The sequence below is a fragment of the Mus caroli genome, chromosome 1, assembly GCF_900094665.2.
Source record: "Mus caroli chromosome 1, CAROLI_EIJ_v1.1, whole genome shotgun sequence".
NCBI classification, from domain to species: domain Eukaryota; kingdom Metazoa; phylum Chordata; class Mammalia; order Rodentia; family Muridae; genus Mus; species Mus caroli.
Window position 1 is genome coordinate 176,837,241 of NC_034570.1, and position 21,542 is coordinate 176,858,782.

At 45.7% G+C, this 21,542-nt stretch overlaps 1 long non-coding RNA gene across 2 annotated transcripts; it reads left to right on the forward strand.

Moving 5' to 3' along the window:
* The first annotated feature begins 13,796 nt into the window (after window positions 1–13,796).
* Window positions 13,797–19,966, forward strand: LOC110303007. 2 transcript variants are annotated; one of them, XR_002378892.1, is made up of 4 exons: window positions 13,797–13,965; window positions 15,327–15,408; window positions 16,383–16,567; window positions 19,904–19,966. It is a non-coding gene; the product is annotated as an uncharacterized LOC110303007 (long non-coding RNA). The 2 variants fall into 2 exon arrangements; XR_002378891.1 differs by lacking the exon at window positions 19,904–19,966 and having other exon boundaries at window positions 16,383–16,846.
* The last annotated feature ends 1,576 nt before the right edge of the window (window positions 19,967–21,542 follow it).

Genomic DNA, 21,542 nt, shown 5'->3' on the forward strand with positions numbered 1-21,542 from the left:
TGGAGGATCTGCTCTGAGCCTCTCCATGCTTCTGATAAAGGGCTGTCTTCCTCTGACTCTTATGCTTAGGATAGGCAGGGTCTCTCCCTGAACCTGGAGATCACCATTTGGGATAGACTGAGTGGCCATCAAGGTTTCTTCAGCCTGACCTCTTAAATCTTGTATTCCAAAAATCTGTGAACTATGAAGACTGTAAACTCCACGGGAACTCTTTTAAATGACTCAGAACCGGGATTGAGTTGCAAGGCAGAGCCCGCAGTCTCACTGCCAGTCACATTGTGACTGCTCTCTGACCCCAGGGGCAGACACATTTGAAAGACACCATAACCTCCAACCCAGGAAAGGAGAGGGTCACTCACTGTCTTTGCAAAGCTGCAGACTACCTGTGGAGAGCTGTTCAAATATTCCATCCCCAAACCCTGGGTAAAGGACGCAGGAGAGGTGAGGGCTCCATTCCTGTCTGTGCCAAGAGGCATTGGTTTCAGGGTGTCTGGAAGTCTCCACACACTTGTGGCTTTGAGTATCTCCCTTACAGACAGAGGAAATGAGCAGTTTTTTTTTAAAATAACCAGGTAGTTAACCCAATATAGATTTACTTGAATTGTTCAAATGATTCTCATACCCCACCCCTCGATCCTTTAATTGGGTGAAGATAGCTAACTTATTGTATGGTGCGAAGAAAACATGGAACAAGAATTATGGAATAAAAGATAACCATTTTTCAAGGTCACTGCACATGATTTCTCTGTTAAAAACTGTTACTTTGTGGAGAGCATCCTAAAAACACTCGTTCTTCTAGAAAACCCAAGTTGGATTCCTTGCACCCACACTGGGTGAATTACAGCCATCTATAACACCAGCTCTTGGCAGGTCGGCTCCCTTTTCTGGCTCTCAGGGGTGCCTGAATACACTTAGCATAAACACATACAGACATGCATAAATAAAAATAAAACCTGAAAGATCGAAACAAACCTGCGACCTGGGCCGGTGAGATGGCCCAGCGGGCAAGGGCATTTGTAACCAGACTTACGGTGATTTGATCTGAAGAACCCACATAGAGAGAGAGGGGTAGAGAAAGAACCGGCTCCTGCAAGTTGTACTCTGACCTCCACACACACACACACACACACACATGCACGTACACGCACAAGCACACACACACAGACACACGTACACGGACACAGTATATTAATACATATATTTTGAAAAAAAAAGAAAAAACGCTAGCGCTCCAGTCTCCAGTTACTAATGTGAAAAGGAGACATCGACAACCCTTTACAGAGAGATTTCCCAGTGATCTACAGAAAGAAACCTAATTATATTTATGCCTCATTGATAATTATGTACTTTCTTAGACCACATCGACTAGATATTTGAAGGTTACTAGTGAGAAAATATGCCCTTTGAACAAAAAGCCGCACTATCGGCAAATGACTGACTCCATTCATAAAATGACTAAATTATAGTGATTTAATCAGCAGCAATCGAAACATCTGCTTACAGTAGGAAACTGAGCTCTCTCTCGTGTATGGTCGGTGATACTAGCTGCTCATTTTAGCACCGGGCTCAGCATTTGACTGGCTAAAAATTAGCATCATGTTGTTGCCTTCCAATAACACCCATGAAAAATACACACAGCTGGGTTAAAACAACATGTTCTTCATTGAAAACAGAATTTGACTGTCACGTGCGAGAGCGTCCCAAGGCAGGAAAAGCCAGTTGCCCCTCAAGACAGCACTGCCAGATGGCAGTGGTAGCTGAGAGCTTGAATCCCTTCCGGGGAGATGTGGAGACACTTGCTTTGGATAGTCCAGCTGTTGGCTCACCCTGTCTCTTTGTTCAGAGGCACAGTCTGAGGAACCTGAAGGTAGAATCTCTCCCCGCACCTCCTGCCTCGTCCCTGTAGCGTTCTCTTTATCCACACCACAGAGCCAACAAGCTCTGACATTGCCGCTTTCCTTCCTAACATACCCAGTCTCTCGACATTAGCGAGAAGGAGTCAGAGTCATTTTCAGTCTGCAGTGCCCCTGGTCCAGAGCAGCTGGAGAGGGTGACACGATTGAGGAGCCTGCTAATCCTAATGGCCCCTGGGTCTTTCCTCTAAAAGATACAGCAAGCAAACATGCCAAGTGCTATCTGTAGACAGGTAGTGTCATTGTCCTGAAAGAGCACTTAAAGCACCGTGTCCACACTGTGAATTCTGAGCGCGCAAACAAGTTGAAAAAGCACCCGTGGCAAGAGCAGTTGCCACTCCGGATCACTGTCCATTCTGAGCTCCTTGCAGGGGAGGGGTGGCCCGGCTCATCCTCTGCAAATGTGTGCGGACAGGGTTTAAGATGGAACAATACAAGACACATCATCTCAATTATTGTGCACCGAGAGACATGAGACAGGCACAGGGCAGGAACAGAAGAGAGTCACTTTGCAGTTCTCTGCCCCCACCCCACCCCCTTTTCCAAATGCGGAGACAAAAACACCTTCCCAATGATAAATACAATCCTTAGGTGAGATATACAGAAAACTGCACTCCATAGCACATAATTAAATGCACCCCGAAAGTTTCTGCACCCATCTCCTCTGCCGAGGCACCAATAAAAATATTCTATTTCAATGAAATTATGTATTTTCATCATTAAAAGTATGAACTCTGTTCTTAAATGTTAATTAAATAGCTATTGTCGGAACTGTTGCATTTTTCAACACATGTCTCAAATAAAACATAAGACAGATGAATTCTGACTTCTTTGCCAAATGGAGTATGTGTGACTGACTCTCTAATTGCCACTTGAGATCATTTAAAATCTTGCACTGATGTGGCCTCCTTAAAAAGTACAATTTTCTTTTTTTCCTTCCTAGTTTAATCATAAATTATTGAAAATGAAACACTTAAGATTAAAAATGTGCTGATTTGTAAAGATCATAAATTAAATGTGGTTTGGTAGTATAAGCCCTCAAGAGCTAATATACTAGTAAAATCTTGGTTTTAATTTTTTTATGAAAATATATAATTATCACCAAATATTTTAATTTTTCAAAAACCACAACATTCCTTTCTTAGAAAATAGTTTTATCCTTACTGTATGGTAGTAGGAATTTTTATCATTGTTTTATAGTTATTAAAGTATATTGATCATTAAATGTGATTATAGGAGAGACTTACCAATGTCAAAAGCCATGTCTGTGTTGAGGTAACATTATTTTTTTAAGTACCCAGTTTGAAACATATTTTATCACTAGGATTTTTTCCTGTGCCTTGGAGCCCTCTTTGTACAGAAATTTGAAAGGGCTGGACTGTCACCCAACCCGTTATTTCAGTTGCTTAAACTAGCACCTGCATCTACTTGAGAGAACAAAAGCCTAGGATTGTGTAAGATTTTTAAACATGAAAAGCGTGTGATCACTCTTTTTCCTCAAAGGAAGGAATACATTTTACGTTTGGAGTCTTCATAGAAGCAGGATTTCCCCCTATGGCTTTGAGGGCTGGAGGGGGAGTCGGCAGGCCTGCGAGCCCTTTCCACTTTTTCTTGTTACCCATGAAACGCTGCTCACCTCTGCTAACCATCACTCCGGAGCTTAAATAGGTTGGCCCTCAGCCCTGGAAACCCTATAACCTCAATTTTTAAACGGTGTGCTTCTTGGACCTGTTTGGGCTGTGACATTATTCCTTCTGCCTTCCAAGTTAAGAAAATTACTTTTAGCAGGTCATAGTAAAGGCGGGATTATTACATAATTGGAAGAAGCGCGGCCCATTTTTCAGGAGGCAGACAGCATCACGGAGGTGCACGGAATGTGTTTTCCTTTCTTCTCCCGGCATTTACACCAGGGCCCTGTGTTCCTTTTGGATAAAGACAAGACTTCTCGGCACCTATTTCGCCTCCAATTTAATGAAGTTGTTAAAGTAGCAAGACTGACAGGTTAATTATCCTTTATAAAAGGGGGACAAATTGAACTGTGTCTTTCCATCATTTTTTGATCTATCCGGAAGCTCCGGAGGTGCCCAGACGCGGCTCTGGTGAATAGCACGGCTAATCCACTCTGCAATTCTTCCTGACCCTGCCCTCCCCACCGGGGCCTTGCTATATTGCGGTTGGTTTTTATTTCACATTCAACAGATCCCGCTTTATTATAAATTCAGGAGGATTTTTTTTCCCTCCCTCTCTCCATATGTTGGCTGACAGCTCTGCTGAAATAACTGATGGCTAAATTTAAACTCTGATGAAAATTAACCCAAGTGTTAAATGCAAACAGGAGCTGCCTGGGAGAGAAAAAGAGTTATCATGGTAGACGCCAAACAGTGGAAAATGTGTGTAAATTAATGGAGCCTCGCTGCTGACAAGCCGTCAGGCAGTTTGATGGCTCTTGCTAGCATTTTAGTCCCACTGAAGTTGGCCAGAGGGCAGAATGGACAAGTCCTGCTTTTCAAAAAGACCGCGGGAAGCTTGACAGTAGCGCTAACTAGATCATCAAAAGTTCATGGTCAAATAAGAGGTTTTTTTTTTTTTTTTTTTGCAAAGCTTTGCGCTAAACAGAGTTTGCAGACAGGAGAGCAATGGATGAGACATCAAACCACAAAATGATCAAGAGAAGACATGGAAATGATTTCCTAAGCCAAACTGGCTGATTGTAAAGTTCATCTCGAGAATTGGCTTTGTTAAGCATCGTAGGCATCTGGCTGAGAACATTTCTCCTCGGGAGTGGGCTTCCCATGCTGGAGGCGTCTTCCACAGAAACAACACTTGTACTTCTCAACTTTTTCAGATTAAAGTCTGTAAAATATGCACTTTTACCATAGCTCATTGAAAAGAAACAGGAGTCTAATCAAGTGTGGCTTTGTTTCCTGCCGTGACATAACTATGACAGTGAGAATAAGTTAAGGAGGAAGAGTTCTTCGCTATTCCTTCCTTCCCCTCTGGGGAAAGCACTGTTTTCCTTGATGAAAACATTTAATGACGTGCAATTATGATGTAACATTAGTCAGAGGTACCGGGCAGAGCATGGGCTGGGGAGGCAGGAGCCCTGCGTTGAGTCTGGTCTCCGTCTGTCAAGAGCACTGTGACCTTGAACAAGTGAGCCAGACTCAGTTTACCCATCTGTTAAACAGGAGGGATAGTAATGAGACCCAGAGGTACAAGAAACTCCCGTGGGCTAGAGTTTACCTTGAACACGCCAGAGGTGGACCCTTAGCACAGAGAGTGAGACCCAGAGTCATGAAGGTTCCGTGTGTCCATCCTGTGATGCTGGCATGTGGCATGAGCTCGGCGAAGGATGAGAGAGTCAGCTGGTTCCCTCCCAGGTGACTGTGAAAAGTCACACAAGGTAGTGAACGGTAGATGTGCTCCTTACAAGCTGTGATATCCTACGAAGCTATTAATTTTTATCCCGTGGTTTCTCCTCACATTACCGGCAGCCCACTCGTGTCCCCTCCAGCTTCCCCCATTTGGTAGGCCTTCCCTCTGCAGCCTTCAGTAGTCTGCGATTAGAAGCAGAGACTTGAGAAGACTGGGACTTCAAAGGGTCAGCATGTCAGAAAAACACTCAAATGGGCTAAGTCCCTAAAGCTGGGGGAATGACATGGTGTGGGCTTTGTCCTATGACTGGGTGACACTCATCTTGAGCCTCCCTATTCCTTCTGTATGGCTGAGTGTTGAAAGACATGGCTGCAGGTTCACTCATCAGATAGGCTGCCTCCAGATTCAACAGACGTCATAGTTCTCTGGGACATCCTCTCTCTTGCTCCGGTGGGTGCAGGAAGGCATTCCCAGAGTCAAGCAAAGCCCAGGTCTGGCCGACAGTTGCAGTCTTCATACCAAGGTTGTTTACACTGACGCCCAACCTCTTCCTGCCTCCAAGTGTCATCTCCAAGTGACTTCTACTGAGAAATGAGACTTTTGATACCCAAGCAACTTCTTTTTATAAAGATTTATTTTTATGTATATGTGTACATTCTGTGTGTGCTCAGGACATAGAAAAGGTCAGAAGAGGGTGCCAAGACCTCTGGAACCAGGGTTACAGGAGGTTGTGAGCCACGATACTCGGGTAGTGGGAACTGCACACGGGTCTTCTGGAAGAGCATCAGGTGCTCTTAACTGTGGAGCTGTCTCTCCAGCCCCTGAAGTACTATTTTCGTCTGTGGCTGCTGCTCTCTCTGGTTGCATGAATCCATGTGAGCCTACCAGCTGCTCAGAGAAAGCTTGCTGCTCCTCTGAGGCCTGGCAGAGGTAATGGGAAGGTCACACGCTCTTTTGTTCTTCTAGAACAGAAAGACAGTGCACCCAAACCCTGTAAGGAAAAAAATAAAGCCACAGCTAGCTATTGTATTGGCTTGGTTATCTGCCTGTCAGGATATATTGGAGAGAGACTCAGTATGAAAACGGCCTCTGCAAAACTATTTTTTTTTTTACGTATTTAATCATGGTGAAATGTTTGCTATGTCTTTGTTCTACCCTACAAACAATTCTGCATGATCCTACCACCTGTTCACCCCAGCAGAACTCTAAGGCAATCTCCTTTCGGATATGTAAAGAATTGGTATCCAAACACTCTCCTAGACATGTGTGTGTGTTCTTTTATTTAAATGCTCTCACAACATGCAGCTCCTTGTTGTGTCCAGGGAACACAGTCTTCTCTGTTTTCTTTCCACAAAGTAGCCTGAAATATTTCTTTGGGGTTTGTTTATTTTATTTCTTACAAGGTCTCATCGTAGCCAGGGACAGCCTCCAAGTCACCCTGCAGTCAAGACTCACTTTGGAACCCCTCCATTGTCCTGCCTCAAGTTCTCTCAACGCAGCTACCAAACCCCCCGTGCTTCTAGTTTATTTATTTTTTCTCTTTCTCTCTTTCTTTCTTTCTTTCTTTCTTTCTTTCTTTCTTTCTTTCTTTCTTTCTTTCTTTCTTTCTTTCTTTCTTTCTTTCTTTCTTTTTTTTTCCCCGAGACAGGATTTCTCTGTATAGCCCTGGCTGTCCTGGAACTCACTCTGTAGACCAGGCTGGCCTGGAACTCAGAAATCCACCTGCCTCTGCCTCCTGAGTGCTGGGGTTAAAGGCATGCGCCACCACTGCCCTGCTCTGGTTTATTTTCTTAGAGTTTCCCTTAGGTCCTGTTGTACTTGAAGAGATTCGCTTGCCATTGTCCGTCATGTCCCACACTCAGGGACGGATGAGGGATGAGGACCTCTGCAGCCAGACAGAGACAGGACCAGGTGCAGGGAAGCCCTGGAGCGATGGCTCGGGGAGTGACTGAAAGCTGTTGACATCTGACAGCCCTTCAGTGGCCTCTGCCAGCAGGGCAGGAAGGGGTTTTCATCCTCAGCAGATGATCCCTACATAGCAGCTTGCATTAATTGGTCCTCTCTCTGGTTCTCACGGCAGGGGAGGATGGAGATTGGCAAGGCTACCTTGCTGCCTGCTTGGCTGGAGTCGGGGGTCCCAGGCTTCTGGGGTATAGAAGGGCCCTGAGCTCTGTGAAGCTAGCTGACTCAGCATTCGCAGGCAGGGTGACATCAGAGCCTGGGACCTTCAGTGAGCTGAAACTCAGCACCAGCAAAGAGGTCTTTTTAAAATCACAGCAGTGATTCATTGGCAAGCAGGGAAGGGGAACATTTAAGAAACAAAATAACTTTGCATAACTTACATTGCTTTGCTTTGAGGAATTATTTTTCCTTTTTGGTTGCTCTTTAAAGGCATATTTTGCTTGTAACAAACTTAAGAGCTGGCATTCTTCCTATCCCCAACTTTCAGCCACTCTATTGGCTCAAATACTCCCTTTTTACTCAACTACATTATGTAGAATACTTAATGGAAGAGCTGTGTCCATTTCTTTGTACCTGCTTATTGTCTGCAATATAAATGTCCAGTCTACATTCACGTCAGCTCCTAAGGTTTCTATACACAGGTGTGATAAATTTAGTTTCCCTCTACAGACCTCTGCTGCCTGACAGATTCCCAGTCATCCAGCGCTAACTGTAAGTCACCGGCTTTAAAAGTGCACAGGTCCAATAATGTTGTGTGGTCAAGTGATGGGAAGGCTGCCTGCCGAGGGGCTGTAACTGCCTCAGGTGGAGGGACTTGCTGATAGTCTGGCATCATATAAATATGTGTTTATCTCTTCGTAGGCTTAAATATACATCTGCACATACCCACCACCCTAGACCACAGATTGGAGATGTAGACTCCCTTCTAACCAATCAGGATTGCTTTTTACTCTGAAACAATAAGTAGTTAACTAAGTAAGTAGTTAAATAAAATATGAAGCCACCTAGTGTAACAGGTGTCAGACTTTAGGTCTTTTAGTGCTTGCTTTGTGCACAGCACCATTTTCTGTATGATCTGTGTTATAAGCAGGTGCATCTGAAGGGTAATATGTGCAGACATATATCTGCCTTTAGGAAGAGAAAACTGAGAGGCAGAGATCCTGAGCACACACTGCAGTGTCTTAGGCCGTGTCCCCTCACCCTGAGGATCAGGGAAACACACATTAGACCTTGGCCTTGGCAGAGAATTCAGACAAGTTAGTGCTGGGAGCCTCCCGGCCTGGGCCAGGGTGGTGGTGGAGTCACAGAGTAGGACTCTGGTGATAACTTTAAAGTCTGAGGGTCTCAGGGCTTTCAAACTCTCTAATTATACTGAAATGCTGATAATAACTTCTTAAACTTAACACCTGTAGCCTAAAGGAGGATTAAACATTGCAGCCTTTGTTCTGTCTGAGCAGGAACTGCTGGGCTCTAACTTTCAGCCTGCGAGTTGAAGTCCCAGGAAGAGAAGACAGGTAGAGAAGTGATTATAGAGTTTATTACTAAGTTGTAAGAAGTTTCCTACGAAACTTTTTACTAAGGGGGGAAAAAACTAAGGGGAAAAGCACAAAGATCCTAAGTGGGGAAAGGGAAAAATTCTCTTAAGTGGGGAAAGGGAAAAGATTCTAGTCTAAGTGGGGAAAGGCAAAAAAGGTCTCCTCTGTTGAGTCTCGCTCATCTCTTTGTCCTCAGTACTTATACATCTTTCAGAATACATGATCACGTGTTACAAAGTTCATCACAAGTTCACACTAAAAATCAAATCATAGTTGAAATCGAAGTTTACAAGAGAGAATGTCTACATGCATATCCATTAGGAGTAGTTACCTGGCTAAACATCCCTCACCTGTCTCAGCTCCACAGGTTCACTGAAGGTTTAGTGAAGTTTTGTATCGATCAACCGAGTCGATACTTTATCTTCTGTCCTAACACCTATAATAAATCATTAGTTCCCTTTTAATGACCTTTGGTTAATTGTTTCACAACCTCTTGGAATGTGCTCTGAGTAGGAGAAAGTCTGGTTACCATCTAAGAGCAATTAACTGGTGACACTTGGGGGACTGACAGAGCTCTCATTGCGGCTTTGACTATCAGAAAAGGACCTAATAGCAGTCCCATTATAAAAGAGCTTAATAATCATAGATATAATTTTAGAAATTCTTATAGGGTCATCATTAAGACTTAAGTCATCTATTTGTCTATACAGCATCACTACAAGACAGTACATCTTCATGGATCTGCAGAGATCTGCTCCAGAGGGGGTGTGTTCCTACTTAGTGATTGTTATATATGTTTAATAATAACAGGAAAAGCATATTAATAGCAGGAATCTTTCCTGAAATGAGTTCTTCGCAACATTGCTTAATGAGGGCTCACCTGTCGCAGATTATATAATAATCCGAGGCAGGCCACTTCAAGATGATCACCTGCTAGTTATTAGCTTGTCCCACTGTGGCTCCTGACAAGTTCAGAATTCAGATCCAAGATGGGATTTTTAGAATTATGTGGCATATTTTCGATAGACATTAAGAGAAGAAGCCCAGCCCTCATTAAGACTGTTTGGTGGGCAATATGCCCATCTGAGGCTTGTGGTAGCCACCATGTCCCTTGTGACACCCCAGCTAGTGAGGGATTACAAAGCCGAATTGGCTTAACTGGCTTTGACTACATCCAACCTTGCCGAGAGCAAAAAAAAAAATCCAGCTGCTGATTTGAGTCGCACGGGCTCAAATATTCCCTTTTAATTCAGCTCCTAAAGTACATAGACGACTTACGATGAACTATCCATTTCTCTATACTACCTCAGTTGTTCACTTAGCAAACAAAGTATCACATTTAAAACAAACACGGAAGCTTTTCCCTGAGCTACTGGAAAGATCTATCATCTACTTGAGGTTTACTACACTCTAAACAGCGAATCCCTTCACTTCTCTCAGCAACCCTTTGGGGTAAATATTATTGTTCATATTCATCATCTCCTTTAGTCTTTGCTTGGTGACACACTGGCAACATATGTGCACAGGTATACATGTATCATAATATATCCTTACAAACACACACACACACAGACTCACACACACACTCACACACACACACACACATACACTCACACACACATACACACACAGACTCACACACACTCACACACATACTCACACACACACAGACTCACACACACACTCACACACACACACACATACACTCACACACACATACACACACAGACTCACACACACTCACACACATACTCACACACACACATACACTCACACATACTCACACACGCACACACATACACACACATACACATAGACTCACACACACATATACACATACACACACACATACAAACAGACTCACACACACATACACACATACACACAGACTCACACACACATACACACACACATACACACAGACTCACACACACACATACACACACACACTCACACACACACACAGACTCACACACACACATACACTCACACATACTCACACACGCACACACATACACATAGACTCACACACATATACACATACACACACACATACAGACTCACACACACATACACACAGACTCACACACACACATACACACACACACTCACAGACACACACACACACACACACACTCACACACTCAAGCACACTTGAGTTGAATGTGAAAACAAATAGGTCTAAACCAGACTAATAAGAGGACCATACATTCTTCTTTGGGCAGTAGGCAGTTCTGCTCAAGAATAGAGTAGTGTTTAACCTTCGGGACACTCTCTCCAATCTCCCATCTTATGATGTCTTTTCCCTACACCACACAGCCCCTGACTATTTCCTAATGGCCCCTGGCAGCCCTGGAATTTCTCTCTTCTCAATCTTTGCCCCCCCTCTCTCTCTTCCCCTTCCCTCTCTCCCTCTCCTTCCCCTCTCTTCCCCCTACCCCCCTCTCTGTGTTTGTGTGCTTGTGTGTGTGTGTGTGTAAGCAAGATTCTAAGTTCAACTCTACCACACTCTTTGCCTCTTGGGCCTAGCATAGTCCCTCGTACATGAATACTGGCATGTGGCTTGCTCACGTCTGCACTGGTCTAGTCACCTCTGAAAAGAAGAATTTGCTGAGTGCAGAGTTGTACCCCAGAGCCTGCCATGGAGTAGCAGGCTCTCAATTAACATACATTTAAAATGCCATTTGGATGAAAACTTTTAAATTAAAAATAAAACTGTGAACATGCTGAGAATGATGGCACAGGCTCCTGTCCTGGCAGCTGAAGTAGGAAGCTGCTGGTCATATGTTCATCACACACAGGAAGCAGAAAGAAGGAACAGGAAGTGGGAGGGTGCCTCATGCCTCAAAGCCGACCCCCAAAGGGACATGCTTCCTTCAGTAGGGTTCCACAGTCCAAAGGGTCCATAATTTCCCCCAAACAACATCTCCAACCGGGCACCAAATGTTGAGATACTAGAACTTGGGTGTGGGGACTTTTCTCATTCAAACTACAATAGTTTTATGTTCTTCATTGCTAGAAAGATTTTGAAGAAAACCTTGGTTTCTGTGTATTGAATCTGTTCTGTGGACTTTGTGGTGCCTATAGTTCTACATCCTGCTTCGTCAGCCACAGAATAAGCACTGAGCTTAGAACACACCACCTTCTGAGAAGCCTGGTCTTGGCTGGTCACACTCGGGAGGTGTTCCCTGTTCTGCACGTGATGTGTCCAACTTGCTCTGTCATATGTGCACATCCCATGGCAGCTGGTCAACTCCACTCATACCTTTGTTTCCAATGGGGAAGGACCAAGGTCCTACAGACTACCTCCCAGAGGGCTATGGGGTCACCGCTCCCCACTGGTTCTGACCACACCCTGCCACTTCTCTGTGAACGTTGTGTGAGATATGTCTTCCTTGACATCCCTGAAACTATACAGAAGGTGACATGGCCAGTTTAGGATGCTTGCACCCGGTGGTGAGTATCATTGTACTGAGGACCGTAATATTTACATGTCTGTACCCTCACTGCAACTGCCAAGCACAGGTGCAAACTACACTGTACAGAAGAGAAAGGGTGTCCCAGGATTGTGGCTGGGTGGTGTTCTTTCAAATCCTCACTGTCTTAAGGATTATGATGTTTATTTTTAATAGTTTGAAACATCCTGAAGTCTCAGTGATGGATTCTTTGTTTGGGGCTGGTCTGTGGAAATGCCTATTATAGGGGACTGTCTTAGTTAATAGACCTGTGAAGTCCCAGCACACTGTGAGAGCCTTATGGATGACACTTTCCCTTAGGTGCCTGTGGGGAGAGGTGATGTCCTCAATTACGATGAAGTGGAGAACCCTAGCTGAGCAGGAGGATGCAAGGGAATGGGCCTGCGTGCGTGCGTTCATTGGTCTCTGCTCCCGATTGTAGGTATGATGTGAATGTTGGCTTCAAGCTCTTGCCGCTGTGACCTTCCTGTGAGGGACTGGTACCTTGGAACTGTGAGCTGTAGTCAATCACTTAATTGGTTGTTTTTGGTCAGTTTTGTTTGTTTGTTAATCTCAGCGATAAAAACAAAGCTAGGGCAGGAACTTCGTACTGACTGAGCAAATACACCTCAGCTGAAACCCTCCTCTCAAACCCTCTGCCTTTAGTCCCACAATCTCTTTCAAGACTTCGTAGGACTTAGCACAGGCAAGAGGCAGGAGGCCTCCCCTCTGTACCCATCAGTAGACCCCGGACCTGCAGCAGCTCCTGCTGTTCAGGTCTCTCTAGAGTCCTCTGAGTAGGAAGAACAGGGAAATGTGATCTGGCCACAATATCCCAGGGCTGACAAGACCTGCAACTGCAAATGAACTGCAATGTGCTGCCCCCAGCTCTGGATTCAGAAAACGGAGGTCACAGGGCCATCCATCCTCTAAAGCAGCATTCCTAAACCTTCCTGATTCTATGACCCTTTAATACAGTCCTTATGTTGTGATGACACCCAAACATAAAGCTATTTTTGTTCCTTCTTCATAACAGTAGTTATGAATTGCAATGTACATATCTGATATGTGACCCCTATGAAAGGGTCATTCAAGCCCCAAGGGGTTGAGGCCCACAGGCTGAGAAACACTGCTTTAAGGGCTCTAGAAGACCTTCTGGCATTGTGAAGTCTCTTGGCTTGGAAAATCGGAACAGCAGTTTTCTCCCGGTGCCCAACATCCGACCCTCCCCACCTTCAGATTTCCCTTTACTGTAAAGACATGAGAAATGCTGGAGTTAGGGTACATCCCATTCCTATAGGATCACATTTTAATCAAATCTGCTGTGGACCCATCAACAAATCTGGACACCCAGTCTGAAGAACCAGGAATTGGGATTTCCAGGATGGGTTTGGAACCTCTGCCAGTCTTCCCATAATCAGACCAGGCCAGAGCCAGCAGCTCATCCCCTGCTTCCATCTCTGCCTGGACACAGTCACAATGGGGGCAAAAAGATCTCCTTGGTAACCAGGCCTGAGTAAAGCCATCTTTTACTTCAGTGGCTTGAACGTGCAGATTTGACTGCTCCTTAAACCAAGCACACTCCCTGGGCCAGCTGCGGGAGAGGAAGCGTAGCAATAACTAAACTTCAAAACCTACCCAGGGAGGCAGCGGGGGAGAAGCAAAGAAATAAATGGCCCAGCTGCCCTGCTATTCACCGAACGCACTGTCCTCGAAGGCTTCACGGTAACTTCAGCGCCGGGAAGTGAATTAAATGAAAACCGGAGCCTGCTAACATGCTGTTAGCTCTCTGTTACAATGCGCTGTGACATTTGCTTTAAAATCATGTAGAAGTGGTTCACAAATTCTATTACAGCAATTACCGAACTTCACCGCAGATGCTGTTCCCTGAAAGGGAGGCAGGGAGCCATTGAGTGGAGAGACTGGCTACTGGCTGCAGGGTCCCGGAACACACTGCAATCTGGGTCTGTGTGATGGGAACTTCCGGGGTGTCGATGCCAGTACCTGGGAAAATGGAATGAGGACCCTGCATCGTCACGGGCCATGTGTCCCATGAAAGGCACGGGAGAAAGACGAAATTACTCGAAAGAAATATAGACGCTAATTGCATTTAGAAGCTTTGCTTTTTTTTTTCTACGAGGATTCATAACTTTGGGCCAAAGCATCCATTTTATCTCCATTTCTTCCTCCCTTTGAGTTTTATTAAGATCAAAGAGATCGGAGCCTTTGGTATTTTGAAAGGAGATATGTTTTTGAAGAAATACTTGTAAAGATATTGGGGAGGGGGCTGGGAAGATGGTGCAGGCAGTACAGTACTTTCCTTGAGAGTGTGAGTACCTGAGTTCGATCCCGCGGAACCCAGGTAAAACGGTAAAGTCAGGCACAGCAGCATGTGCTGGTGACCCAGTGACCCAGTTTTAGGAGGCAGAGGCAGGCTGATCTCTGGTGCTCACTGGTCATCCAGTGTAGCCCCCTGGGAGAACTCCAGGCCAATAAAATAATCTCTGAAAACAAGGTGGACAGCCACAGAGGAATGACAGCTGAGACTGTCCTCTGGTTTTCACATACATCTGCATACACAGGTACACACATGCACACTCACATGCAGATGCAAACAGGCACACACATACATAGCACTCTGCACATGCACATGAACACACAGACAGGGATATTCAGTGAGCATCTAATCTCTGCCTACATTCCAACGTAATTAAATACATTGGTTGTTTCTGTATCATTCCCTACAAAAGGTCAGAATATCACTGACATTCAGGGCCAGGGCCAGTCTCTCAAAAGGCAAAAAAATCAGTCTGTTCTAGGTGACTTTCTTTCTTTCTCCTTTTTTTTCTTTTTTTGGTTTTTCGAGACAGGGTTTCTCTGTGTAGCCCTGGCTGTCCTGGAACTCTCTCTCTGTAGACCAGGCTGGCCTCGAACTCAGAAATCCGCTTGCCTCTGCCTCCCAAGTGCTGGGATTAAAGGCGTGTGCCACCACTGCCTGGCTCTAGGTGACTTTCTACTGCTGTGACAAAACACTGACAAATCACAGCTCAGTAGAAGAAAGGGTTTATTTTATCTTATACTTGCAGGTTACAGTCCATCATGGAGTGAGGTCAGCCAGAAACTAAAGAAGAAACTGTAGAAAAGCTCTGCTTGCTGGCTCCATCTCAGGTTCATGTCTAGCAGGCTTTCTTATACTGCCCAAGACCTCCTGTCTAGTGAAAGGTGCTGCCCACAGTGGGCTAGGCACTCTCACATCAATTAATAATTGAGATACTCTTCCACAGAAACACCAACAGGGCAACCCGATATAGGCAACCCCTCTGTTGAAACTCTTCTCGGGTGACTATAGGCTGTGTCAAGTTAACAGGTCCAGCTAACCAGGGCACCATGGAAGCACACTGAGAACTTAGGTCAACCCATAACTTACAGGTTCTAGGGCGGATATAGCTACAAGGTGGGAGAGGATTCTGCAGAAATTGTTAGGTACAGACTTAGACAAGAACACTCCCTGAGCCTCACGGGATGAGTAGAAGGGAGCCACTGACACTGCTGGCCCTGGCTTTCTGTCTCTGCCTCCTTCCTCAACTTTGAAGTGATGTTATTTCACAGAGGCATTGGGGGAGGGGGAGGCAAAAAAAACACAATCAGAGCTGGATTGTAACAAAATGTAAACGGTCCCCTGCAATAGCCAGGCCTGATTACCTGTACCTGGCATCCCTCTCCAGGATTTCTATAATCAGTGGGATGAGCTGACCCCTCCATGATTAACGTGAGCATCAAGTGCCTTATTCCAACTCTGTCTCTCCCTTCTCAACCCTGGCAATCATGTTGTCCCCGCAGCTTGGGCAGCATCCAATGCTTGGGAATTGCCGGTGTCCATTCAAAACAAGTCAGATCCCAGGAGACCAGAGTGTAGCATACCCTCTGCCCCAAGTCACTGCACAGTGCCTCTGAGACAGCACGCAGTACCAGCAACTGTTACCAGACTATATGAAGAAGACACACAGGTCCCATGTCCACACAGCTGGCCATTCACTGGGGCCTCCACTCTTTGTGCCCATCTTCTCTTCAGAGTCACACGACTTTTAAACGTTTTGAAATGATAACCTGGTTCTGTTTGTTTGCTTTTCTCCTTGTTTTAGTGAGATCCTCAGATGAAAGCATGGCAAACACTTGCCTCAAGTAGATGAAAGCCCTGTGGTGACAAGTGCAGTGTCTTGGCGACACAGAGAGGAAATGACTATGAAAGAACCTGAGATCAAATGCTGTGCCTGCCTGACACAACACCAAGTTCTGGACTGAGCTGTGGGTACCATGGAAACAGGAAGTAAGGAGAAGAAATAGAGTTTCTGCAGTATCAGTCCATACAGACACATGACCAAGAGATGAGGGGATGATGGGTGTCCAGTACAAAGCAATGTAGACAGATGATATGGAGTTCATGCCTTCTCTTGGAACTATCCAAGTCTCCTGGTATTTGTAGGATTCCAGCAGAAAGAGAGAGCATCAGGCTGAAATCATTCCCACAGTTCCAGAAAGGTACTTGTCCTAGCTAAGAACCATGACCAAAGCAACCCTGGGGAAGGAAGGGTTTATTTGGACTATGCTTTCGGATCACTGTTCATCAATGAAGGAAGTCAGGGCAGGAACTCAAACATAAAAAGAACCTGGAGGCAGGAGCTGATGCAGAGGCCATGGAGGGGTGCTGCTGACTGACTGGCTCAATGTCCCAGTAAACCAAAATTTTTACTTCAATGGTTCTGGTGTCTTAATAACAGCTGATTCTTCAGCCCCTGATAACCAGAATGGCACATTCCTAACTCAAAATAACAATGGTCCTGAGAGTCAGTAAGTGACTTTTCTCTGAAGCCTCTCAAGCTAGACCACCAAGCTGCCACAGACAGCTCACCAAAGTCTGAACATTCATTGGTTTTTCTAGCTCAAAGTTCTAAAGTCCTTCCACAGTTCTTCCAAAAAAACACAGTGCATGACACAGAGCAATGCCCCACTCCTGGTACCAAGTCTGTCCTAGTTATGGCTACCACCGCTACGCTCAAACTGCATGATCAAAAGCAACTTGAGGGCAGGGCTATTTAGTATATGCTCCGAAGAGGAAAAGAGTTAGGAAAACAATTGCTTTTATGCATGAGCATCCTTCCTTGAAGCATCTACTGATGACCAAATAGTGAGGTTAGCCAGCATCCGAGGAGATGGATAAAATAATCAGGAATTCTGGGTGGATGTTTGGATTTAGGAACCATTTTAAGAAGCAAAGTTCCTAGAAACAGCTGGGATTGTCCCCAGCAGACGGAGTGAAAGGACACGTGGTCAGAGGAGGCACCAACACTAAATCAAATCAAGCATGCAGGAAAGCCAGCAGCACTGATGCACACCTTTAACCCTGTAATCAGGGGGCGGAGGCGGACATGTCTGTGAGCTCAGGCCAGGTCTACATAGTTAGTTCCAGGCCAGCCAGTCCTGCCTACTCAGTGAGACTCTGTCTCAGCAAACCAACCAACAAAACAAAGCAACACACACACACACAGAAAATAGAGCAAAAACCTCTTAGAAGAGGAACACAGAAGAGTAGAGTGAGATCTAGGTTCTAGGAGAAGTTAGAGGACCATGGTTGGCAGTGTCACCATGCTTCAGAAGTCAGGTGAGATGAAGGCAAAACATTACAGCAGTCAGCGGCACAGCCTTCCTGGAAGCTGCCTTTCACTGTACAGAGCCACAATAGTATGACTTCAAGTTCTATCTCTCTCTCTCTCTCTCTCTCTCTCTCTCTCTCTCTCTCTCTCCCTCCCCCCTTCCTTCCTTCCTTTCTTCCTTCCTTTCTTTTTTGTTTTTTGAGAAAGAGTTTTCTGTGTAAAAAGTCCTGGATCCCCTGGACTCATTTTTGTAGACAGGTTGGCCTTAAACTCTCGGCCTGCCTCTGCCTCCTGAGAACTGGGATTAAAGGCTTGTACCAACATGCCTGGCTCTTAGTTAGAGTTTTTATCACTATGATGAAACAGTATAATCAGAAAACAAACTGGGGAGGATAGAGTTAATTCAGCTAACACTTCCACATCATAGTTCACCATCAAAGGAAGTCAAGACAAGAATCCAAATGGGGCAGAAACCTGGAGGCAGGAGCTGATGCAGAGGCCATGGAGGGTGCTGCTTACTGCCTTGTTTACCATAGTGTGCTCAGTCTGCTTTCTTAAAGAACCCAGGACTCTCAGCCTAGGGGATAGCACCGCCCACAATGGATTGGGTCCTACCATATCAATTATTAAGAAAATGCTCTACAGCCTGATCTTATGGAGACATTTTCTCGATTAAAGTTCTCTCTTCATGACTTTAGCATGTGTCAAGTTGGCACAAAGCTCTCCAGCACAGTATTTAATAAAATTACACTAAGTTTAGTTGCAGTAATAAAGTTAGATGTTTTGCATAACTTGTCTCAGCAGACTGGAATCCATTTGGCACAAAAGGCAAAGGGTTCTCCTTTTCCCTTTGTCTTGGTGCATATGTGCATACGTGTGTGTGTGTGTGTGTGTGTGTGTGTGTGAGTGTGTGCGCGCGCGCGTGCGCATTCACATGCATACACCCAGTGTGGTTAGGCCAAAGGACAACCTCATGCATTATTCTTAAGAAACCTTGAGCAGGGTCTCTCCTTTGCCTGGAGTTCACCAAGGCTTCACTGGCTGCCAGACCCCCTTGTCTGTTTCCTCAGCATTGGGACTACAGTCACATATTACCATACTTGGTGTTTTTATTTGGATTCTGGGAATTGAACCCAGGTCCTCCTGTTTGCAAAGTAAGGGCTATCCTGAACCATTCCCCCTGTGCCTCCCTGTAATCGTCTCTATTGCGTGCCTCTATGTGTGGCCTCTATGTGTGGGGGAGATGAAGGTGTTAAGTGCACAGCAGTGGAAGTGAGGAGTACGAGTTGACGCTGGCAGACTATGCCAGGAAACTGGGTACCAGAGCCTCAAGGGTGAGCGACAGTGCTGTTGAAGGCTACCGCATGTCCATTCTGTCCCGTGCACCGTTGTCTGACTGTCTAGCAGCTGACACTCCACCTTTCCCCAGCCTCTCCAGCAAGCCGGACTCCTCCATCTTTCCCCTCCTGGCCATCTGTTCCTGCTGCTCCTGCAGCCTCCTGCTTCCCGCCCTCCATGGCCTGTCTGAGCAGGCGGGTGTGCAGGCCTCTGATGAGGTGGGGCTCGGCCCCTCCATCACTCTCAGCCTCGAGGAGAGCACCAGCTGTCTGACTTGATTTGCATTTTTTTCTCTTGCAAATAATGAAATTAGCCATGAGTTTCCTGAGGTGATGCAATACGCAAATTTGGGCTAGCGGTGTCAGTGTGTGATGGAGAGGGAGGGGAGGTCAGAGAAGCGAGAGGAGAGCCAGTTTGCTGCTCTAACACAGAAGGGAAGCACAATCAATGTCACTAGAGATGTGTGCTGGCTCAGGAGAAAGTTAGATGAGGCTTCTAAGAGGGTATTCTTCTTCCAGTCTGGGAAAAAAGGGCACAAATGTTTTCTGAACACAGAGGAAGCACTGTCCACTGAGGTGACGCCGTTCTCAGTCACTGAGCCTCTGTAGCCAGCCAGAGTTGTCCTAGATGGCTGACATGCACAGGTCACGGACTCTGACGTCGTCCATGCTTAGTTGCAGGTGCTGACCGACTTTTTCTGGACTGGGACTGGGACGCCTCAGGTTGCAGATACAGTGATTGTCTTCACAAGGTTTGTTGTAAGGGCTGGGTTACCAGGTCTGTGAGTGCTTCTCAGATGGGCTCTCTCTCTTTCACAGTTCTTAAACTAATTCATTAGTTGTCATACCTGAGGAAAACACAAGAGACATGGTTCTATTTCGAGGCACACGTGCACATGAAGATTTGTAAGCACACTGATGGTATCAATAAGTTCATAGACTTCTTCAAATGGCCATCTTCCTAAGCAAAGAAAACTGGACCATTGGCTAAAAAGGAATTAAATGCCTCACACCTAGGTCCTGTCTCTCCTCCCACTCAGAAAGAGACTTCATTTCCTTCCTGTAATTCAGCAGCTCCTCTATAGTCTGTACTCTGACCCCAAGTAAGCCTGCACCCTACTGTCTTCCATTTTCCACTCTTATCATTTTATTGCATATTTTTGAGCCGCTTCTAGATTAATGAGCAACCTACCAAACCTGTACAGCAATACAAGGGTCCCAAATAGAATTTCCTGGAGCTGTAGTGATGGCTCCACTAGTATAATGCTGTACATCCATGAGGACTGGAATTCCATCTCTGGGACCCACACAGAAGTCAAGCATGGTGGCACATGCCTATAAACTCAGTGCTGGGGAGGGAGCTGGGCAATCAGGGACATTTCTGGCTAGTCTAGCTCAAGCAGTGAGCTTCAGGTTCAATGAGAGACCGCATCTTAAAAAATAAGATAGTGACTGAAGAAGACACCCAGCATTGACCTCTAACCTAAACACACACACTAATGGAGCTTGCTTCATTGTGGGTATGAAGGAAGGCAAACAGTCCTTATCGTAAATAGTAATCTTTGCAATATGGAAAGCAATAAAGCAGAACAGGGGTATGAAGTGCCTGCAGGGGGCGGGGACGTCATCTGAGAGAGGGCCCTCAAGTGAGCTGCGCGAAAAGCGCCCTTCTAGACAAACTCCCGGCAGGTTGGAGGAGTGGCTTAGTCAGAGTTTCTATTCCTGCACAAATGTTGTGACCAAGAAGCAAGTTAGGGAAGAAAGGGTTTATTCAGCTTACACTTCCACATTTGCTGTTCATCACTCAATGAAGTCAGGACTGGAACTCAAGCAGGTCAGGAAGCAGGAGTTGATGCAGAGGCCATGGAGGGATGTTCTTTACTGGTTTGCTTCCCCTGGCTTGCTCAGCCTGCTCTCTTATAGAACCCAAGACTACCAGATCAGGAATGGCACCACCTACAAGGGTCCCTCCCCCCTTGATCACTAATTGAGAAAATGCCTTACAGATGGATCTCATGGAGGCATTTCCCCAACTGAAGCTCCTTTCTCTGTGGTAACTCCAGCTGTGTCAAGTTGACACACAAAACCAGCCAGTACAAGGAGTGAGGACATCAAGTGACTGTGTGGTCCAGCTAAAAGAGGCAGCCCATGGAGAGGCTGGAAGGCAGGATTACACCTGCCTTGTTGGAGGAGAGAATTGAGGCCCAGGGCAGTGAGAGAAAGGGAAAAGAGCAGCAGAAGAGACCCGGGTCTCCGGGGCCCAGATGTCAAGGAGACACCTGCCAATGTGAGGACTTTGGCTTTTAATCGGGGA